General features: G+C 41.2%; 1 long non-coding RNA gene across 1 annotated transcript; it reads right to left on the bottom strand.

The window, feature by feature from the left end:
• Positions 1 to 9093: 9093 nt before the first annotated feature.
• LOC137424010 (uncharacterized) lies at positions 9094 to 22404 on the bottom strand. Its single transcript, XR_010983871.2, has 3 exons — positions 22391 to 22404; positions 9652 to 9739; positions 9094 to 9233 (listed from the first exon to the last, which is right to left on the bottom strand). It is a non-coding gene; the product is annotated as an uncharacterized LOC137424010 (long non-coding RNA).
• Positions 22405 to 22667: the final 263 nt, after the last annotated feature.

Raw genomic sequence — 22667 nt, 5'->3', positions numbered from 1 at the left:
CACTCCCACCTTCACCTCACACTCACCACTGTTCCCGTCCTTCATCCTTACAGCTGTGTGTGCTCTTTTGTACATTGCCATCACTACTCTGATCAACCATTCCTCCACTCCTAACTTCCTCATTGCCCATGTCAATACATTGCGTGGAACCCTATCGAATGCTTTCTCCAGATCAACAAACCCAAGAAACAACTTCTTTCTCTTCTCCATGTACTTCTCCTGCAACTGCCTCACAATAAGCGCGTCTGTCGTTCCTCTTCCTGGCATAAATCCAAACTGCATTTCGTCGATCTTCACTTTCTTCCTTATCCTCCTCTCCAACACCCTTTCCAATACCTTCATTCCATGCTCCAATAACTTTATCGCTCGGTACGAGCCACACTCTAGAGGGTCACCTTTCCCCTTGTATAGAGGGACGAGGGTACTCAGTTCCCAATCCACTGGAATGCGACCTTCTTTCACCGCCAGATTACAGATCTCTGTCATTCTCTTCACACCCCAACTTCCTGCTGCCTTCAACATATCTCCCACAACTCCTGTCGGCCCAACCGCTTTTCTACTCTTCATTGCTTTTATCGCTTCCTCAACCTCCTTCTCAGTTATCTTCTCTGCCGGTCCTAAAACTGGGTTACTCTCTATGTTGCCATCCCTCCGGTGATGGAATTCCCTCCTCACAGCAAATTCATTCTCTGTATTCAACAGCATTTCCATATATCTTTTCCATCTTCCTTTAATTCCATCTGGGTCCACAACGATTTGTCCCACTTCATCCTTCAAGCAACTCACCCCCATCACATCACACCTCTCTTTCGCTATCTGCTTTGCAATCCTGAATACTGCTCTCTGACCCTCTTCTGAATCCAAGCGTTCTCTGAACATTTTCCTACATGCCTCCTGCGCCTTTGCTACCTCTTTCTTTGCAGCCTTCCTGGCTGCCTTATAACTTTCATGCTCTGCTGTTTCTGCTCCCGTACCCTTCGCCTTCTGCCACTCCTTGAACTTCTTCCTCTTCTCGTCAATCCTCTTTCCAACTTCATCATCCCACCACCATGTTTCCGAGTGCCTCGGTGGTCCTTTTGTCCATCCACATACCTCACCAACGGCTCCCAACAGACTAGCTTTCATTGACATCCAACCACTTTCAAGCTCAACCACATCATCCTCTACCCTACTCAGCCTCTCTTTTAATGCCTCCCTTACTGTCACCTCTTTCAACCTCCACACCTTCATTCTCGGTTGGTACTGCACCCGCCGAGCTCTCCTCGCACGTTTCACCCTTATGTCGCAGACAACCAAGTGGTGCTGTGAAACAGCCTCCTCCCCCGGGATCACCTTTGTGTCCCGGATGTGCCCCCTATCTCGCCTACGCACCATCAGGTAGTCAACGGTTGTCGTCGACCCACCTGACGTGTATGTAACAAGCTTATTATCCTCTTTCTGGAACTGAGTATTACAAATCAATAAATCAGCTCCATCAGCAAACTCCAAAATCCTTTCACCTTCTCCATTTCTCACACCATATCCATAACCCCCATGAACTCCCTCAAAACCATCCATACTCCTTCCCACATGTCCATTTAGGTCTCCTCCTACCACAACAACTTCCTCATCTTTCACGTTTTCCATCAGCTTCTCTATCGCACACCAGAACTTGTCCTTCTCTTCATCGCTCCGACCAACCTGCGGAGCATATCCCGAGATGACGTTCACCAAGAGCTTTCCAATCATCATTTTCACCATCATCAACCTTTCACTCACTCTCGTCACACTCACCACACTGTCTACAAACTCCTCAGAAAACAGGACACCAACACCATTCACACCCTCCAGGCACCCTTGCCACACAAACTTGTATTTCTGTCCCTGCCTACCCTTCACCATTCTCACACCACTTCCCTTCCATCTCGTCTCTTGCACACAACATATGTCCACTCTTCTTCTGACCAATACTTCCACCACTTCTCCTGATCTCCCTGTCATTGTCCCTACATTCCATGTCCCAAACCTCAGAAACTGATCTCCACTTCGGGCTGTACCCTGCCCATATGTAGTAGTAATTGTCATGGTCTCTTTTTGAGGCAATGTTTTTATGGCCGGATGCCCTTCCTGACGCCAACCCTCTTAGTCGTCTCTTACGACACGCAGGGATACGGTGTACCTATTCTAATCCAGGGTACACACTGGGAAACCCTGGACCCTTTGTTACCCTTTTTTACCTGTGCATTTACTGTTAATTGCTTCTTCACGATTGCTGAAAGTATAGGTTCAGTTATATTAGTCGAGTAAAAGTTTTTAGTTGCTGATAATATTAAAGTGCAATTTTTGTTCGTCTTACAATTTTATTATTTGGTTAATACGTGGCTGGCACTGGGAGGATATCCTATAGGTAAGCACACTCACCTCCAGGCTGTCTACCCTGTGTTTGAATCTCAGCCCAGCTGTGATATGGCAACCCAGTGTTTCATAGGTAGGGTAATTCATCAATGTGTGTGCCGTCCCTCAGATGGACGTTAAACTTGGCATTAAACTTTGTATGTCCATCGCATATCGCGAGATTCCGTCATCTCATGAGATGATTCGTTATTGTTTAATTTTACATCTTAATTTAATTTGATATTAATCATCATTTTATTTAACCTCTTGATTAAATTTTTACCTCTTAATGCCATGAATACCCTCTTACTTTGACGAATGGGAAAGAAAGGGGGAAGGGAGGAGAGAGCGTTAGGGTGGGATTGGTATTGGGGGAGGTGGCAGAGATGGGACAGTCCTTTCAGTCCTTTTTTTTAGTCCCCTTTAGTCCTTTTACTGTTTTAGTCCTTTTAAAACCCTTTCAATACTTTACACACTTCAGACTCTTTAGAGCCATTTAGACCCTAACTACTATTGGAATGTACCATTTAACCTTTAGACACCATATGGCATACACCCTTGAGACTATTAGACCCCTTAAGACCCATTTGGAAACTTTAGACCCTTTAGACTTATGTAAGACCCTATAGATCCTTTAGACTATTAGACCCCTTAAGACCCCTTTAGAGACTTGAGACCCCTTCAACACTTTAGACCTTTTAGACCAATTGGACTGCTTAAACCCCTTGACTCTTCAGCATTTAGACCCTTTAAACCCCTTAGACCTTCACAGCATTTCGACATTTAAATCCTTTAGATCCCTTTAGTTCCTTTTGGACACTTTGGACCTGTTAGACCCCAACTACTTTTGGAATGTACCATTTAAACCTTTAGATCCCTTATAACCCTCTTCTGGGCATTATCTCAGGCACCTTTTGAGGTAGGAAGCTGATATTTTGACATGGCAATGACCAAGTGATGTGGCTATAAAGGATATTTTTAATTTAGTGATTAATCATTTAATATATTATTTATTTATTGATTAATCAATTAATTGTTTAATTTTTTTATCAATGAATTATTTAATTAAATTTCTAAAAGATACATCTTCGGATGAAGCACTAGTGGTTTAGTTATACTATTAATAATAATAATAATAATACATTTATTTTGTATAGCGCTTTTCAAGAAACCCAAAGACGCTTTGACATAGTACGTAAAACAAAGACAAAAAAGACAAAAATACATAATTAAATAACCAAACAGAAAGGAAGGAGAAGGAGAAGAGACGGTCAGGGGTTGAATGCGGTGTTGAACAGGTGGGTCTAGAGTGATGATTTGAATGTGGTAAGTGAGGAGGAGTCTCTGATGGTTTGAGGTAGTGAGTTCCAGAGTGTGGGAGCAGCGATGGAGAAGGCCCTGTCCCCCCAGGATCAGAGTTTGGTCCGGAATGGGGGGGGGGACAGGAGGTTGGCAGCAGCAGAGCGGAGGGTGCGGGTGGGAGTGTGTCTGGTGAGGAGGTCAGTAAAGGAGAGGTCAGGTCAGTCTGGGGAGGTCAGGAGGTCAGTATTAGCCAATTGATTAAGAAAATATTTTATGACAATCTTTTATTGATTTTAATTATACAATTAATCAATCAATTATTGTACACCTCTCCCTCCCAATGCAGTCTCTATGAGCTGCACTGCGGTATTGCCTGGCGACGGAGGCTCCCCGGCAATGCCGCTCTGGAGGATATTAAATTATTTGGCATGGGGGCAGTGTACTTTGAATGTATCTGTACTTGTTCTTCTTAGTTTTTCCCAATGCTATTCCAGTGTTTATTTTCATGGTGGTTTGGCTTTTGATCGGTGGATCTTGTGGCTATAAATTGAAGTAGAAAAAAAATAAAATAAAATTTCCCAGTTACAAAATAAGGTTGTAAAAATCTCTATTTATGAAAAAATCAATTTTGGAGTTGTAGAAAATACCAGTTTCATTAATACAATTGATAATAGTTATCATAAACCATGTATATGGTACTCATAACCTATCGAATGCTGTTAATTTCCAGGTTTTGTTTTTAAATTCGTTAATTACTTTCATATTTGATGTCGTTCTTTATTTCATCCCAATGCAATCATTTACTTCATCTTTTTCATCGTCTCTATCACTCTACAGCATTTGGCTTATTTCACCTTGGGCCCTTCTGCTTAATGAAGGTGATGGAGTTGATGAATACGTACCGGTAAAATACGTATGATATTCCTGTTAACATAAGGCTTATAATAACAAGCATTCTGAGTATTGCGCTGCAATACATGTCCCCTACCGGCAGTCTATCGTCCGGAAAACTGTTGAGGAAATTACCAAAGTTCAAAGTGCCATAACTTTGTCAAAAATGATCGAAACGTCGTGAAGTTAGAACTTGATCCATAACTTATCATGAGGAAACCACGTACCAAGTTTGAAATCATTAGCATTAAGAGTTTAGCAAAAAAGTCCGGAAAACTGTTCTTTGTGTGACGGACTGACAGACAGACAGATAGACAGACGGACAGATGGAGGGACAGAGTGCAAACCTATAGTCCCCTCCAGTGTACACCGGTCAGGGACTAATAATACGAGTTACCTTACAAGGAACTTTGATGCAGGAGGAGGCCATTGGCCCCATAATTATTCAGTTCCAGTTGCTGGCTCACTCAGGTGGCAACTCACAACTACAGTCATGTGAAAAAGTAAGTACACCCCATATAAAGTTTTGACTTTTTCAACATATTTCAACATACAGCTATTTGATCTTCATTTCAACAATATTGATAGATAAAGGTGATATAATATAACAAATATCATGAAACATTTACATTTTGTAGTCCATTGTATAATTTAAATAAACATAAATGCAAATTTCGCATGTGGAAAAAGTAAGTACACCCTTGGCTCTAATAGGTGGTATTGCCCCCTTTGGCAGAAACAACCTCAAGTAGGCGTTTCTTATGACTGTCTACCAGTCTCTGACATCGACTGGGAGAAATTTTTTCCCACTCCTCCATGCAGAATTATTTCAGCTGTGCAATGTTTGAGGGGTTTCTTGCATGCACAGCTCGTTACAAATCCCCCCACAACATCTCGACGGCATTTAGATCCGGGCTTTGACTTGGCCATTCCAGAACCCTCCATTTCTTTCTTTTCAGCCATTCCTTCATGGATTTACTGGTATGTTTAGGGTCATTTTCATGTTGCAAGGTCCACCTTTGGTTGAGCTTCAACTTTCTGACAGATGGCCTCACATTATCCTCAAACACCCTCTGGTACAATGAAGAATTCATAGTGGATTCTATGATGGTGAGCTGCCCAGGCCCTGATGCAGCAAAGCTGCCCCCAAACCATAATATTTCCACCACCATGCTTTACAGTTGGTATCAGGTTCTTGTGGTCAAATGCTGTCTTTGGTTTTTGCCAAACATGTCTTCTGGTACTGTGGCCAGATAGCTCGACCTTTGACTCATCTGTCCAGAGCACATTGTTCCAGAAGTGCTGGACTTTGCCCAGGTGTTCATTGGCAAACTTTAGTCTTGCCCTGATGTTCTTTCTGGACAGTAAAGGTTTCTTCCTGACACACTTCCCATGTAGATCAAATTTGTGCAGCCTCTTTCTAATGGAAGACTCGTGCACTTTGACATCAACAGTGGCAAGAGCTACCTGTAGGTCCCGTGATGACTTAGAGAGTAGAATTAAGATAATGGCATAACGACAATGTTATGAGTTGTGTCAATTACAATATCAGTGAACTCATATCACCACGAGTGACACACTGTTAGGATAGGTAGAATAGGTTCTTAGAGACTTCTTTCAGCATCTTGCGGTCTGCTCTCGGGCTGAACTTGCTGGGGCGGCCTGGCCTGAACAAGTTGGCAGTTGTTTGGAATCTTCCCCACTTGCAGTTGATCTTCCGGACAGTCGAATGATTGATTTCAAATTGTTTGGAGATCTTTTTAAATCCCTTCCCAGACTCATAGGCATCTATAACCTTCTTTCTGAAGGCCTCAGAGAGCTCTTTTGATCTAGGCATGGTCATGCCGCACACTTCAACAACAAAGAGCAAACCAAACTAAATGTCTGAGGTTTAAATAAGACAGGTTCCTCCAAGATCCTCTCCAACGATGTTCTAATCATTTGCACCTGAGCTGGTGTATCTGATTCTAATTTTAGGTATTTGAAGTAGTGATAAATGTCGGGGTGTACTTACTTTTTCCACATGTGAAATTTGCATTTATGTTTATTTAAATTATACAATGGACCAAAAAATGTAAATGTTTCATGATATTTGTTATATTATAGAACCTTTATCTATCAATATTGTTGAAATAAAATCAAATAGCTGTATGTTGAAATATGTTGAAAAAGTCAAAACTTTATGTGGGGTGTACTTACTTTTTCAAGTGACTGTATTTAGTCTTGATCCTAAGAACGTTCTCAATAAATGTGAAACAACAACAAAAAGCAATTCATAAAACTCCAGAATGGTCTATCTGGTCAATGCCACTTAAAAACGATTTTCTACGATCTACATTTGAAAATTAATGCGTTGGCATTCTCGCATTTAATTTAATTTAAAAGCCAGTGTATTTATGCCATCTTCAATATGCAAATGTTTTCACCAACCTCGATTCGCATCTGCCTGATTCATTGATTATTGTATAAAGCGTGTTACATGCGATTGTACTTGATTAATGTTGGTATATAAAGTAATTGTTATTTCAACAATGTTTGTGCATTTGGATGCTTCAGGAAAAAAGAGATCCTGTTTGAAATAATAATATGTAGTCTGTGTCTAAGATAATATAACACACAAAGTTATTTTGTTGAAACATAAGCACAACAGTTTTGAAACAATAAGTTCTTCCATTTTAAAATATTCTATCCGTGCATGGTTCATTGAAGTTCTTACTCTTACGAACGTAGTCTGCCAACTGTGAGCCCATGAGCAATGCAACAGCAGCAGTTGAAAAACCTCTGGAGGTCACTCAAGCTGTGGAGAGATCCACCTACGCGATTCACCTGGCCAGGATTACAGCAGCTTGCTTTGTGACAAATGTGAACCCTCCGGACTAATCAGTGATGTACATATTTCCATATTCAGCTGAGAAGTCAATTTGTACATGTTTCAGAGCTATATTGTGGTTATGTATTTCTTTCTTTATTTTATGCTAAGTCATGGCCAGTAACGCAGAGCAATTGGAGTCTTGTGGCTCTTAATACACATAATTGAGCATGCGGTGTCTAAGAGTGTGTGGGGGTCTGGTGAAAAGGCATGATCATGGAAAGACTGTGGTAACTGCAGGCGTAAGCATATTTTCTTGTTGAATCACCATTCTAAAGGCTTTGGGGAGGAATGTAGACCTATTTATCAGGTTTTAGCAGTGAATGCAGTGCTACTTTGAATACCACGAATAACAAATCAAAGTTCCCAAATTGCTCATTGAAATGGAGAGTTCATTGGTGTAAAATGTACATAGTAACTTGGCTTCCTACCATACTTGTGACAGACTTATGACCCCATAATGCCTTAGTCACATATGATGCTGCCGCCGCACGGTTCTGCGGTCTGCGGTTTGTAGATGGGATTTTTACTTATCGTACTGCTTTGCGGGCTGCGGCAGCAGTGTTCACAAATGTTACGGGGTCCGCACGGCAATCGTGTATATAAGGCGCGGCTCTGCGTACATTAGCAGTGAACTACTGCCGTACCAGGGGTCAGGAGAGCGGGACGAGGCATCAACGACAGTGATACAGCTTCCTAACATAGGGGAGGATAAGCAGGGTGATCACAAGGACGAGTAATAACTTAGTGTGTTTATCTGATTCTCTGAGAACCTGACTTCTGTAGTTTTCTTATGAATTATATGTGATGCGATGTTAATAAAAATTCTTTCAAACTAGAGTAAATTGTTATGTTGTCATGGGTTAAAATGAAATACATATTGCCTTTTAGAAACTAAAACTTTTCAAAGTCAATCATTATCATTTTAAATACTAAATATTGAAAACTTAAAAAGAAAATATTATAATTTCCCCCAAAAAATTAAATAAAATTAAAAAAGACTTAACTAGAGGGGCACTCGTTTAGCCGGTCGCAAAATCCGGATCGTCAGTCGTAAAGCTAAAAACGGAACTTATGTCGAAGAACCTTTACCGGAGTGTATACTCCTGAAATATTAGGATCATATCTGTTATATTCACATCAGGATTGTATTCCAAAACGTACCCTTGAAATGTTAATAAATTTACTGTCAGATCCAGAAGAAGATCCAGATGAGGATGAAATATACGTCGAGTCTAGGGAACCAAAGGATGAATATGCACATGGAATAAGAAAGAGGTCTGACAAGTGATGGAAGAGGAAAGAGCAACAAACTGAAAAAGTGCCTATCTCGCAATGTTAACGAAACGTTCAAACGTCTGGCAAATCCGGATACTGATCCGGATCATCACCAAAATCTAATCGTTTCCAGGAAGGCCACAGGCCAATGTTTCTTGAAAATTTCGAGAAGATATCTAAAAAACGGTGGCCTGTGGAGTGGTAACAAACAAACAAACTAACTAAAAAACAAACAAACAAACGAACAAACAAACTTAGAAGGAAAACTTTATTATTATGACATGGAAAACTCTTTATTCATAATATGACATATAGACATCTTCACCAATAATTGTTATTGTCTCTATATAAACAAAGCATAACACTAGTCACTCACAGTACACAGTTCAGAGTCCTAGTAGTTGTAGTTCAGGGCCGCCTCTTGCCAGGGTACGCTGCCAGCTTCGCTGCAGTGGTAGTACTTGAGTGCTGTGCGGAGTTGCTTTCCTTCACGGGTCTCACGGGGAGCACGTCCGACGATCTGCATTTCGTGCATCATGGCACACCAGACAGGGTAAAAACCGTGAGGTGACCTCACGGCAACCGTACAGTGACCTTGCGATACTACATGTGGTGGGGTTGCGGCCTACGGCCTTGCGATTTCCGAAACAAAGTTTAATGTCAAATTTAAAAAAATCGTAATCCCCTGTGACGAGCAAAAAACCGTGCGATCGCCTCACGGCTACCGTATCTACCGTGCGGCCACCGCACGGTTATGGCAATTTTGGGGACTTACGGCCGCCGCCAACACGCCGCAGGCCATTTGTGACCGAGGCTTAAGCGATGAACCTTGTGTGCACTACGTGATTAGAATATAATATACTGTACATGCACAAGCATGTAGGTTAGGTTCTGCAAGGTGTATGTTCTGCAAGATAGAAACAGAAAGCACGAGTCACCTCCTCTCGGGATGTAAAAAAAACCCATGTCAGAACAACTGTACACACAAAGGTACAACAAAGTATGCAGAGTAATCCACTGGCGCATCTGAAAAAAATGAAATATCCCATTTTCAGAAAACAGATGGATACATGAAGCAAAAGCAACCATGAAAACATGTTCATAATGCTCACTTATGACGTGATAAACCCATCAAACAAAAACATATAAAACAAAACATTGCGACAGGAAATAGTACTTAGGTGCAAAAGAAAAAAAAGCGGCATTGCTAATTGAGGATTCAGCACCCAAATATTTTATCAAGAAATGACCAAATACCAAGATTTTTAAAAATGAAATTAAAATATCCTGCAAGTTTAAGAGCACGAAAAACAGGAATGATAAAAAAGAGCTTTATGGAGATCTTAAAAACCATATCTGAGAAGGTTACCACAAACAAACTACAACTGGAAGATGTCCAGGGCTCAGTGACGATCCTAAGAAACATCGGATCAAAACTTTCAGAACAAGAAAATTCCACAGCTTGGAGTTCGTGGTCCTTGAATTGTGATCCCTTCCCAAAACGGAGGTGGATACTTCAAAACCTTGAAGGACTCCGTTCCACTTAGTGAAAAACGCATATGGAGATAACAGCCAATGACAGTGTGCGAAAACACACACACACACACACACACACACACACACACACACACACATACGGTTTGCCTGCCAGGCAGATATGACATTGGCCATTGTATGTTGAAGTATTGGTGGAAGAAATTCCTGAGGCTATCCTGAAAACTCAAAAACTGAGTTGCACTATGTTGAAACCATAGATTTTCATTATTTCTCGCCTTGTCCCATAGGTAAGTCTTCAGCATGTGACGATAATGATCTGATATCAGAGTTACTGCTTCTTTAGTATGAGGGCCTTCAAAAATATAGGGACCATAGATTTGTGACAAACTCAATCCACACCAGACGGTTGCCTGCTGTAGTGCTTGAGCATTAGCTTTCCTTTCACCAGGCCCAGATATGCTTGGGCCAGTGCGAGGAGTGGTTGGGGGATTATGCGTTCGTTATTATTATTTCCAAATGATACTACTATTATTGTTGTTGTTAATATTATTAGTATTAATTATTATATGTTTTGTTGCAATGTTATCATTCTTTGTTTGTTTTTTTTTAACCATTGGATGCAGTGATTGGGCCTCGGAGGCCCATAAGGTTTTTTTTGTTGCAAAAACTATGTTGTACAAATTTTTTTTGGAATGAGCCTCATTTCCACCGACTTTCATGTTGTTACACAAAATTCAGTGACATTAAAAAAAAAATTCATTCAGGCTCGTGGGAAAATCTTCATTCTTCACTTATAACCCGAAAATCCGATACGAATGCAGGCCTGGGGCCTTCGAGGCCCCACAAAAATGTTGTTGTATTACTATGTTATATCATTATTTTCTTGATATGAGCCTCATTATATGCTCCGATAACTTGGTTACAAATCATTCAATGACAAAAATATGAAAATTTTAATTCAGGTTCGTGGGAAAAGCTTCATTCTTCATCAATAACACTAATGCAGGCCTAGGGCATTAGAGGCGCCTCATAATTTTTCTTGTGTTATATCCATGTTAAATATATTTTTGCTTTGCATGAGCCTTCTTGTATGCTCCTATTACTTGGATATAAATAATTCGATGGAATAAATATATAAATATTTCATTCAGATTCGAGGTAAAACCTTCATTCATAACACATTACACATTACCCATTACCCATTACCCATTACCCATTACACATTACAAATTACACATTACACTTATTGCACATTACACATAATCATAATAAGTAAATAAAATGCCTGGGCCTCCCAGGACTGCATTGGTGTAGGATTTTTTGACAATGTTGTGGACATATACATTCGAAATAAAAGGATCAGTGAATCATATTTTTTTGAGCAAATACTCCTCCATGAGCCTAAACTTTTTAGAGAAAAAAAGTTGAAAAACCAAGGACAAAAAAAATTTTGGGCAAAAAATATATAATAACATTCATTACTTGTATGGGATTCTTCCAAACAATATGATCAATGATTCACATTTTCTGAGCAAATACACATCCATGAGCATCGACTTGGATTGAAAAAAGATATGAAAGAAAAAAAAATCTATTAAAAAAAAATTAACTGCACCAATACATTCGTTGGGCCACCGAGGCCCAATGGCTGCGTTTATGTAGGATTTTTGACGCCTGCATCTAAGGGTTAATGAGAATGCCATGCCATGGAAGGACCTATTTAACTGCTCTATGCACCTTAACATGGCACTCCTTTCGAAACATGGGAATGCTTCAAGATTAATTGTAGATAATTATCACATTAGATAATTGTATCACATTAGTAGATGATTGTCGATGTAGATGTAGATAGTAGATGTAGATAATTAGTAGGTGATAATTTTGGTGTATCACATTCCACATGGGGAAGCTCCAGTATTAATTAATAGATGCTTTGTTATAATGTTATCCTTTTTTATTATTTATTTTGTTATTGTAATGCCATGCTATGACCTATTAAGCTGCTCCATACACTTTAATATGGTGCGTGCTTAGAAATATGGGAATTCTTCTGGATTATTTTTTAGTTAATTAGCCTATCTGGAGACCCGGAGATCAATCTGGAGATCATAATGATCATTCCGGTGTATCACATTCCACATCAGAAAGCTCCAGTGGAACTCCAACAAACATGACACACACACACACACACACACACACACACACACACACACACACACACACACACACACACACACATATACACACACACACACACACACACACTTAATTGTACAGTATCGGTTGTTCCTAAACTTAAATATAAATAATTTAAAGGATTGTTGTAAATGATGTTAATTTCACAACATCCCATATTCAACTTTATTTAAATTGTAAACCTCAAACATAGTTTCTCCACCTAAAGCAAGAACGTCAACCCGTAAGCAATTGACGAGTTTCCCGACTGCATGGATCATCAGCTGGGCACCGTTCTTCCTCGAGGTTTCGATCCTTTCAGCCCAGGACCTCTCCAAACGGCGGATCCACAACCTCGATCATGGATCCACATCAATAGATGGTATATCAGTAGATCCACAACCACAGTTGCGTCCAGGCAGTCAGTCAACCCATCAATGCACCAACATATTGCATCGCACATTTGCGCGCACGCGCACACACACACACACACACACACACACACACACACACACACACACACACACACACACACACACACACACACACACACACACACACACACACACACACACACACAACTCATCCATTTATTATGATTAAACAGACAAATTTTTGTTCCAAATAAATCGATTAATAGCTTTACCACCAATAAATTGATTATTATCTTCCAACAGTTTTTTTTACTTTTAAATTAACAACAGTTTAATTTTTATTACTCTACGACAGCAGCAACCGCGACATTAAAACTCGAAATCTTGCTTCCTCTTTGCGTGACGGATGGACGCATATGTTTCCAATTAGTAAGAGTAACACCTGTTATCTCAGAGAGTGAAAATAGATGCAATACCAACTCCCTTCAGCAGGCATTAGGTTTCGGCCTTCTTCTTTTTTTTCTCTATGTACAGGCGAAAATTTCAAGTCATCTTGCCATTCTTGCCAGGGAGGAAAGGGGAGGTGAGGAGGGAATTATTTTTTCTTTCATGACCTGACCCTGGTTACGATGTATAAAAAATTTGGTGGAGATTGGCCCAGCCATTTTTTATTCTATAATGATCAAACACACATGCATACGTACATACATACAATACATATATGTACATTCAGGGAATTGCCTTATTTTAGTATGATTAATGATCTTGTAATAGGCTACTACAGAGATAGCGATTCTACTTCTGTTCTCGGTTCAACTCTTGACCCGATGATAACACAGTACTGTACAGTACAGTATAAGTCATTTGGCACGCTTTCAGTACGTTACATGATGTACGGAAGAAGGTATGCCTGCTTACGATTGTTTATGGCTTCCTAACACTGTCCATGCGACGCAAAGTAGAATGTTAACCACGTTAGTATGACCTTCAGGTGCGCGTGAATTCTGGGGGGGCGCGTGTGGTGGACACGATGGCTCGCTGGCGCGATGACATCATTCCGCGCACCAGGAGGGTGTCGGCCACGCCCGAGGGGTAGGCGTGGCCTCGGGATATACACGGGGCACACAGCCCCCCGAGCACGGCAGTGCTATAGTGTGATCCTTAGAATAAACTCTTTTGATTACGTTCGTTGTTGCTTCCTTTATTGGCAAGACAAGTCATGCGCATAGCACCGCACTACAATACCATTAATTGCAAGCAGGCTGTACTGAGCTGTAACATCTATTCTACCATTAACTGCAAGCAGGTACTCGGGTGAAACTCTCACATATGCAGACATAATAAATACAAATACAGATACATTCAAATTACACTGCTCCCTTGGCAAATAAATAACATATCCTCCAACGCGCGACATTGCCAGGTGCCTTAGGTGCCCGGCAATGCAACCGTGCAGCACATACAGACAGTATTGGAAGAGAGAGAGATGTACAATAATTGATTAATTGCATAATTAAATAAATAAATAATAATCTTAAAATAATTAATTTCTTAATCAATTGGAGAATAGCATACCTAAACCACCAGAGTTTCATCCGAAGCTGTAACTTTTTGAAACTGAATGAAATAATTAATCAAAAATTTTAAAAGCATTTGATTAATTGATTAATCAATAAATAATTAATCGATTAAGTGATGAATCAATGAATCAAAAATATTCTTTATAGCCACATCACTTGGTCACTGTCTTGTCCAAATATCAGCTTCCTATCTCAAAAGGTGCCTGAGATAATGCCCAGAAGAGAAAGGAAATAAAGAAGTGCTTAATTAATCAATAATAATTAAGAAACTAATCAATTAATTGATTAATAAAAAAACAAAAAATACCGCTTTTGCAAAAGCACTTGCTCACTATTTTGCCGAAATTTCAGCTTCCTAGCTCAAAGGATGGCTGAGATATCGCCCAGACAAACAAACAACCAACCAAGAAAACAAACAAGAAAACAAACAAGTACAGATACATTCCAAGTACACCGCCCCCATGCCAAATAATTAAATATCCTCCAGCGCGGCATTGCCGGGGCGCCTACGGCGCCTGGCAATACCGCCATGCAGCTCATAGAGACTGTATTTGGAAGGAGAGGTGCACAATAATTGATTAATTGCATAATTAAAATCAATAAAAGATTGTCATAAAATATTTTCTTAATCAATTGGCTAATAGCATAACTAAACCACGAGTGCTTCATCCGAAGATGTATCTTTTAGGAATTTAATTAAATAGGTCATTTAAAAAAAAAAAAACTAATTTCTTAATCAATAAATAAATGATCGATTAAATGATTAATCAATAAATCAAAATATCCTTTATAGCCACATCACTTGGTCACTGTCATGTCCAAATATTCGCTTCCCAGCTCAAAAGGTGCCTGAGATATTGCCCAGATGAGAAAGAAAATAAATAAATGATTAATCATGAAAATAAATAAATAATATTCATAAAAAAAATTAAATAGTTAATCAATTGGCTAATATAATACATTGCCCAATTTCCCACCTAGAGGTAACCAGGGGAGTTACATTAAATCAGGTTTGGAGAGCAAATTCTCATGGAGGCGGCCCAGAGAGGAGTATCAAGCAAAATCTGGAGCTTCAAATTTAGTGATCTAAGGACTGACTGTCAAAGGCAGACCTATCTTCCAGCGGGCCCGAGGCAGACCACGGGATTTTCCTCCGGGCCTACTTGCGCATTTTGCAAGATACCTGGGCATTTGATGTCCCAATGTTACGCACTGAAAAGGAGAAATCAGGATCGGTGTCAGGCTACTTCAACTCCAAATGCGTTGGCCAGTGCGAGAAATTGTCCTTGGAGGACAGTGACTTGTGAAGGTCCCCGTGCCAAACTTAATGCATCAGAGAACGACCTTGTCCAAGAGGGTTACAAACCTTTTAATTCCGAGGGGCTTGTGTCACTGGATGGGGATTTGACTAACCAGAGACTTGTTAGGGTATTGAGGGACACGGGAGCACATCAATCTTTGATGCTCGAGGGAATTTTGCCATTGCCTGAAAAAATTGCAACTGGGGTTAGTGTCCTCTTACAGGGGGTTGGTGGCTTCGTTAAAGCTCCACTTCATGTGATCCATTTAAAGTCTGAGTTGGTGTCAGGAACGGCCACCGTGCGGTTTACAAGCCACTCTTCCTGTGGAGGGAATTTCTTTTATTATCAGGAACGATTTGGCCGGTGGTCGAGTTTCAGGTAATCCAATGTTGGTGGAAAAGCCCAGTATGGAAAATAACACAGCACAGTTAGAGCAGGAGATTCCGGGTATCTTTCCATTATGTGCAGGGACTCGTGCTATGGGTAGGAAGTGCTCTGAAGGGAATGAGAAGGAAGGTTATGTGGATTTGGGTTATATAGAGATATTGGAGGAAAGGTCTGGGAGACACGGTAGTACAGGGAGTGACACCACGGAACCTAGTGATAAGGTTTCATCTGGACCAAAGGATAAAATGGAGTGTTTGTCCGAGACATCTGGGAACAAGGTTGAACAAATGGTGCTTGTACGAAAGAGACTTGTTGAAGAGCAACACAGAGATTCTGAACTCCGGAGTTTGATTGGTAAAGCCATTACAGAGTAAGAGGCTATGAAGGTACCTGTTGGTTACTTCATGAAAGGGGAAATACTTATGAGAAAATGGAGACTTCCGGAGGTACCAGCGAATGATGAGTGGAAAGTCCATTACCAAATTGTGGTGCCACAACCGTACCGGAAGGAGACATTGAGTTTGGCACATGAGATACCTTTGGCCAGGCACTTTGGAGTGAACAAGATGTGTGAAAGAATTCTGGCACATTTTTTCTGGCCTGGATTGCGACGTGATGTGGCAGAATTCTGTAAGTCTTGTCATTCTTGTCAACTGGTGGGCAAACCTAATCAGAAAACCCCTTCAGCGCCTTTAAAACTGATTTGAGCTTTTGAAGAACCATTCAGCCGGGTCATTATTGACTGTGTAGGTCCTTTACCTCAAACTAAGGCTGGACATCAGTATATGCTGACCATCATGTGTGCTTCCACGAGGTTCCCAGAAGTGGTGCCTCTTCGGAAAATTACTGTGACAGTTATTGTGAAGGCCTTGATTGCATTTTTCACCCTGGTTGGCCTACCTAAGGTCATCCAGTCTGATCAGGGTTACAAACTTCATGTCAAAGCTTTTTCAGCAAGTGGTACACTTGTTGGGAGTGAAGCAAGTGAGGTCAAGTACTTATCATCTCGAGAGCCAAGGGGCCTTGGAAAGGTTTCACCAAACATTAAATAATATGATCAGAACTTACTGCTTTGAATGTGACAAGGATGGAGACGAGGGAATACCCTTATTGTTGTTTGCTACGAGGGAGTCTGTTTAGGAGTCATTCAGATTCAATCCTTTTGAACTCGTGTTTGGACACACAGTTCGAGGACCCTTGAAACTGGTGAAGGAACAGTGGCTACAGGAGGAGTCACAGTCAACTGTGTCAGAGTATGTGACAACTGTTAGGCACGCATTGGCTAAGGCCTGTGAAGTAGTGAGAGGAAACTTGAAAGTAGCACAGGACAAAATGAAAGTGAGACATCATGACAAGACTTCTCAGATAAGAAATTTCAGTCCTGAGGACCGAGTGCTAGTGTTGCTTCCAGTTCCAGGTCATTTGCTCCAGGCAAGGTATTTTGGGTCCCTATGCCTTCGAAATGAGGGTCAATGAAACGGATTATGTGGTGACAACTCTAGACCGATGGAAAAAGCGGGAGCTGTGTCACATGAACCGACTTAAGATATATTATGAAAGGAAGCCTGTGGAAAAAAAATGGCTCCTGTCTCACCTGTCATACCTGTAGTCGGGGTGCAAGAGAATCCAGAGTTTGAGGCCAGTGTGAAGTTCGATAGCATTGATGACCAGGCTTGCCCCAGATTGACGAACACGGAAGTGTTAAAGAACCTAGACCAGAAATTATGTCATTTGACGAGGGAACAACAAGGACAATTATAATAATAAATAATAATACATTTATTTTATATAATGCTTTTCAAGAAGCCCAAAGGCGCTTTGACAGAGTACAAAAAACAAGTGCAAAAAGACAAAAATCAATAGGTAAATAATCAAAGCAAAAGGAAGGAGAAGGAGAAGAGATAGTCAGGGGTTAAATGCTGTGGGTTAAATGTTGAATGCAGTGTTGAACAGGTGGGTCTTGAGTGATGTTTTGAATGTGGTGAGTGAGGAGGAGTCTCTGATGGTGTGAGGTAGTGAGTTCCAGAGGGTGGGAGCAGCGATGGAGAAGGCCCTGTCCCCCCAGGATCTGAATTTGCTCTGGATGGGGGGGGGGGGGGGGGGGGTCAGGAGGTTGGTACCAGCAGAGCGGAGTTTGCGGGTGGGAGTGTGTCTGGAGAGGAGGTCAGTCAGGTAGGATGGGGCCAGGTTATGGAGGGCTTTGTAGGTCAAGAGGAGGATTTTGTACTGGATTCTCTGGGGGATGGGGAGCCAGTGAAGCTTATAAAGGATGGGGGTGATGTGGTCACGGGTCCGGGAATGGGTGAGTAGACGGGCAGCGGAGTTCTGAATGTATTGGAGTTTATTGGTGATTACTGAGGGTGAACCATAGAGGAGGCTGTTGCAGTAGTCCAGGCGGGAGGTGATGAAGGCGTGGATGAGGGTTTCTGCAGCCATGGAGGAGAGGGATGGTCGGAGACGGGCGATGTTTTTCAGGTGAAAGAAGGCTGTCTTTGTGATCTGTTTAGTGTATTTGTCGAAGGAGAGGGTTTGGTCAAAGATGATGCCAAGATTCCGGATGTGACGGGAGGTGGATACTGGGAAACCGTCGATGTTGAGGGCAAAGTTATGGGTGGATTTGGTGAGCGTTTTTGGGCCAATGATGATTATTTCAGATTTATCATAGTTAAGTTTGAGGAAGTTGATTTGAAGCCAGGATTTTATTTCAGTGATGCAGTTTGTCAGGATAGAGTGGGTGGCGGTGGAGATGAAATTATCCAACCTAATTTCTGAGTTTGCACATTTGTTCACAGATGTACCTGGTTGTACCGATCTGGTATGTCATGATATTGATGTGGGGGAGGCCATTCCCGTGAAACAACACCCCTACCGGATGAAGCCTGTTAAGATGAAATATCTCCAGCAGGAGGTTCCTCCAGAGTGAATGAACCTTGAGGATTCCTGTGCATTGTTTGGAAAAAAAATTGGCATATGGGATTTGATCAGCCATAGTTTTGATTTGTAGTTTTGGGGTGTGGGTATTACTTTTGGGTGTTAAAGACATTTTTTGTTTGGAAAGAAAGTTTTCACCATGTTTAAACTTTCTTCCTTGAAGGTGGGGAATGTTACGGACCCGTCACTTCCACCTTTGTTGTTGTTATATAGTTGTAGGATTTTTAGTTTCAGTAATATTGTTAAGATTTTTGTGTGAAATAGAGATGACTTTAGTAAAAGGTAAAAATAAATGTTTGTGAATGAAAAAGGAAAACGCGGCAAAGAGACCGGAAGAAGAGAGATCGATCGGGGCAGAGAGAGAGAGAGAGAGAGAGGAGGAGAACGGCCAGGAGAGAGATACAGGCATGAATCGTGTCGAGGCTGCAAGCGGACTTGTTTTTATATATTGGTCGCGATTGAGTTGAGGTTTCCCGTGAAAGGGATTGCGCGACATCGTCATATATTGCGAGTGCAATTAAACTTGTGTCTCAGGTTTTATCACCAAGTGTGAGTCATTTTTGGGGAAATCAAACGCCTCCATTATGGGCCTATATGCCATTTTGTCCTCGAAGAAGAAGAGGCTGTCCGCTTGGTGCATCTTGTTTTGCTGTTGGAATTCCCATATCGACCTCTCACCTCGTAACTCCTCATCCACAGCTGCGCCAATACCTGCCTGTTGTTTTGCCGTTCTGCACAATCTCGACCTTCACCCCGCGTGGAGATTTTGCATGGACTTTGGGGAATGTTACATTCTACACAGGGTTCGCATATCATGAGTTCATTGCCCTCGAGAGTATTGGGGAATGATGGTACCATCATATGTGTTGTTCATTTGATTCAAGTGACATTTTCATTGTACTTTCCTTAATCGTGTTATTATTGTGTATGTCAGGGTTCTTTCCCTTTCTGCCGTGTTCCCGCTCCAGACTCTGAGGTGCACCGTAACCGGGGTTTGAGGAAGTAATACGTAACAACACACACACATATATATATATATATATATATATATATATATATATATATATATATATATATATATATATATACAGTATATATATATATATACAGTATATATATATATATATATATATATATATATATATATATATATATATATATATATATATATACATACATATATATATATATATATATTGTTACTGATCGCGGATTAAGATGTTATTTACCGAGCGGTGGTATTGCCGCGACCTAACAGGATCCCTGACTCACCCGATTCACCCAGAACTTTGGCCGTATCGCACCACAGCTGCCCAATCTGGGAAAAGACTGAAACGACGAAATGCAAGAGGAAAAGGAATAAAACGAATAGACGGACAGAAGAGTAATTTGATTTATTATTTACACAAGCAAAAAGGAGCAATCAAGGTTTATTTACAACACATAAGACGCAGGTGACACAGTGCAAATTTTAGCTTACCTACAGACTTAATTAAATACCCAGGGACAGAACAAACAAAACAAACTCACGTATACAAGAAGGGTGGAAAGGCAGGAGGTGGATGGCTGGAGGGAGAGGAAAGGTCCAAGGGGGTCCTGCAGCTCAACCGGCGCGTTTAGCAGCCGCCGTTCCTTTACGGTCCTGCTCCAAACCGCCGTTCAGGCCCCCTTTGGCTGTTGGGTGTTCTTGCTGCGGCGGCCTCCGCTGCGTTCCCAGGACTTGTCTGACTCGTTGGTCCACACCCTCAACTCTTTCTTGGTCCCTCACTCTTTACCACCGACTCCTCACCGCAACCAACGCAACCACTTGACCACCACCTCTACTGACTGACTCTTCACCACTCTCTACTTGACGACCGACTCTCAACCAACTCAGACCAACTCACTACTCACTTCCGTTCGCGCCTTTTATAGCGCCTCCAGCGATTACGCCGCCGGCGTTTTGGACACGCCCATCGGGGTGCTCACCTCGGCCCTGGTTGGTCGCGCGACCCTCGGGCTCCCCCCTCGATGACGACGGGCGGGTACGCCCCTCCTCCCCTCTATGACGAGGTGGAGACACGCCTTTCTTCTCCGACTCAAGCACATGGTCAATGGTGGTTTTGGAGGGGAGGTTATTGCGAATCGAGGGCTCAGCAATGACGAGAGGGGATGTAATTGGCAATCGAGGGTTGGCAATCACGAGAGGGGATGTGAAAGGGAATGGAGATTTTGGGGATGGGAAGGAAAGGGAGATTTTGGGGATGGGAAGGAAAGGGGATCTATTCTCTTTCACTGGTGCAATGGAGTACTTCAATTAATGGGAGACACAGCCTTACCCTAAAACACAGAATAAGAGATAACTATCAACAGGGGTATTCTATTATTTGGCTGACGTGTATGCTTGTGGACTAATTATGGGATGCCCTTTCACCTTTACACAGCTCCGGAGGTAGGGGGGCGCAGAATAAACAATAATAATAATCATACAGCACACAATCAAAAAAATACAGTCCTCATCTCCGCAACACTATATATATATATATATATATATATATATATATATATATATATATATATATATATATATATATATATATATATATATATATACATACATACATATATGCGTACGATCACTGGCATAATTGAAAATCGACACTTTAGGGATTTGTTTTGGCAAATCAAAAAAAAAATCCCTTCAAATTAGGCCTGATGATTTTGAATGGATTTCAGAAAAAAAATCACTTGGGTTTCCCTTTAAGTGCCAGGTGCATACAACAACTGAAGACATTCCTTACTGAACCTCCCATTTATGAGCTTTTTCAACCAGTGCAAAAATAAAAGGCTTCTTACTTTTTTCTTTTTCTATCATGGTATTTTTAGAATGGGCTTCTGCTCATGTGTTATCAATGGGTTGATATTTAAATCAAGGAGGACAATCAATATTAGTCAGTTGTTGGACTTTTTCATAAATGCGACTGTGATTATCCTTGTCTTGTATGTAATCTGTAATTACCTGGACTTCATTGCAATTCTCTGGTTTGCCCGAATTGAGCCAGGCCCCATCTCATGCCTTTTTCAACATGATGAATGCTTTTTGTTTGTGTGTTTACCCATGGGCACAGGCATGGACCTTGTATTCCTCTGCATGACTTGCTGCGCTGGCTCCACACGTCACCACTTTGAACTGTGCAGCCATAAGCACCGGAGAAAGGGTATGAACATCCTAGTCTTTCCATTTTGGATAGTAGTGTCGTAAACAATCACACAGAGAGCGCGCCTCGAAAGGATAAAGCTTTTTGCGAGTGGCAAAGAAAACATGCCAACAATGGGTTTCATTGTTCAATAGAGTCTCTCATGTCAGATTTCTTGCAATCACTTTGAGCGGGCTTCTCAGATAGCGCATCGCATAAACGTCAGCTTTTCAGTTTCCAAAGTGCATGCATTCACCTGGGGCTGAGAGCAAAGAAGAGCAGGTGCAATGAAAAGGCATAAATGTCATGCTCTGCCAATGAAGTTTCTTTGCAGTTTTTGCCCAGCTTCTGCAATGGCATTAAAAAGAAGAGCACTTTACAAACAGCTGATACAGAAATATAATATCCAACACTTGCCACAATGTTTGTGCTAGCTCCAGGGTAAGTGTCAAATTGTCTAAAGATAAAGGTTGCAAGGCATTATACTAAAGCAGGAAACAGTGGCTAAAGGTCATTTCACAGTCACAAAACAA

This window comes from Myxine glutinosa, chromosome 3 (genome assembly GCF_964187855.1).
Source record: "Myxine glutinosa chromosome 3, kmMyxGlut1.1, whole genome shotgun sequence".
NCBI classification, from domain to species: Eukaryota; Metazoa; Chordata; class Myxini; order Myxiniformes; family Myxinidae; genus Myxine; species Myxine glutinosa.
This window is presented reverse-complemented; position numbering and strand designations above follow the sequence as displayed.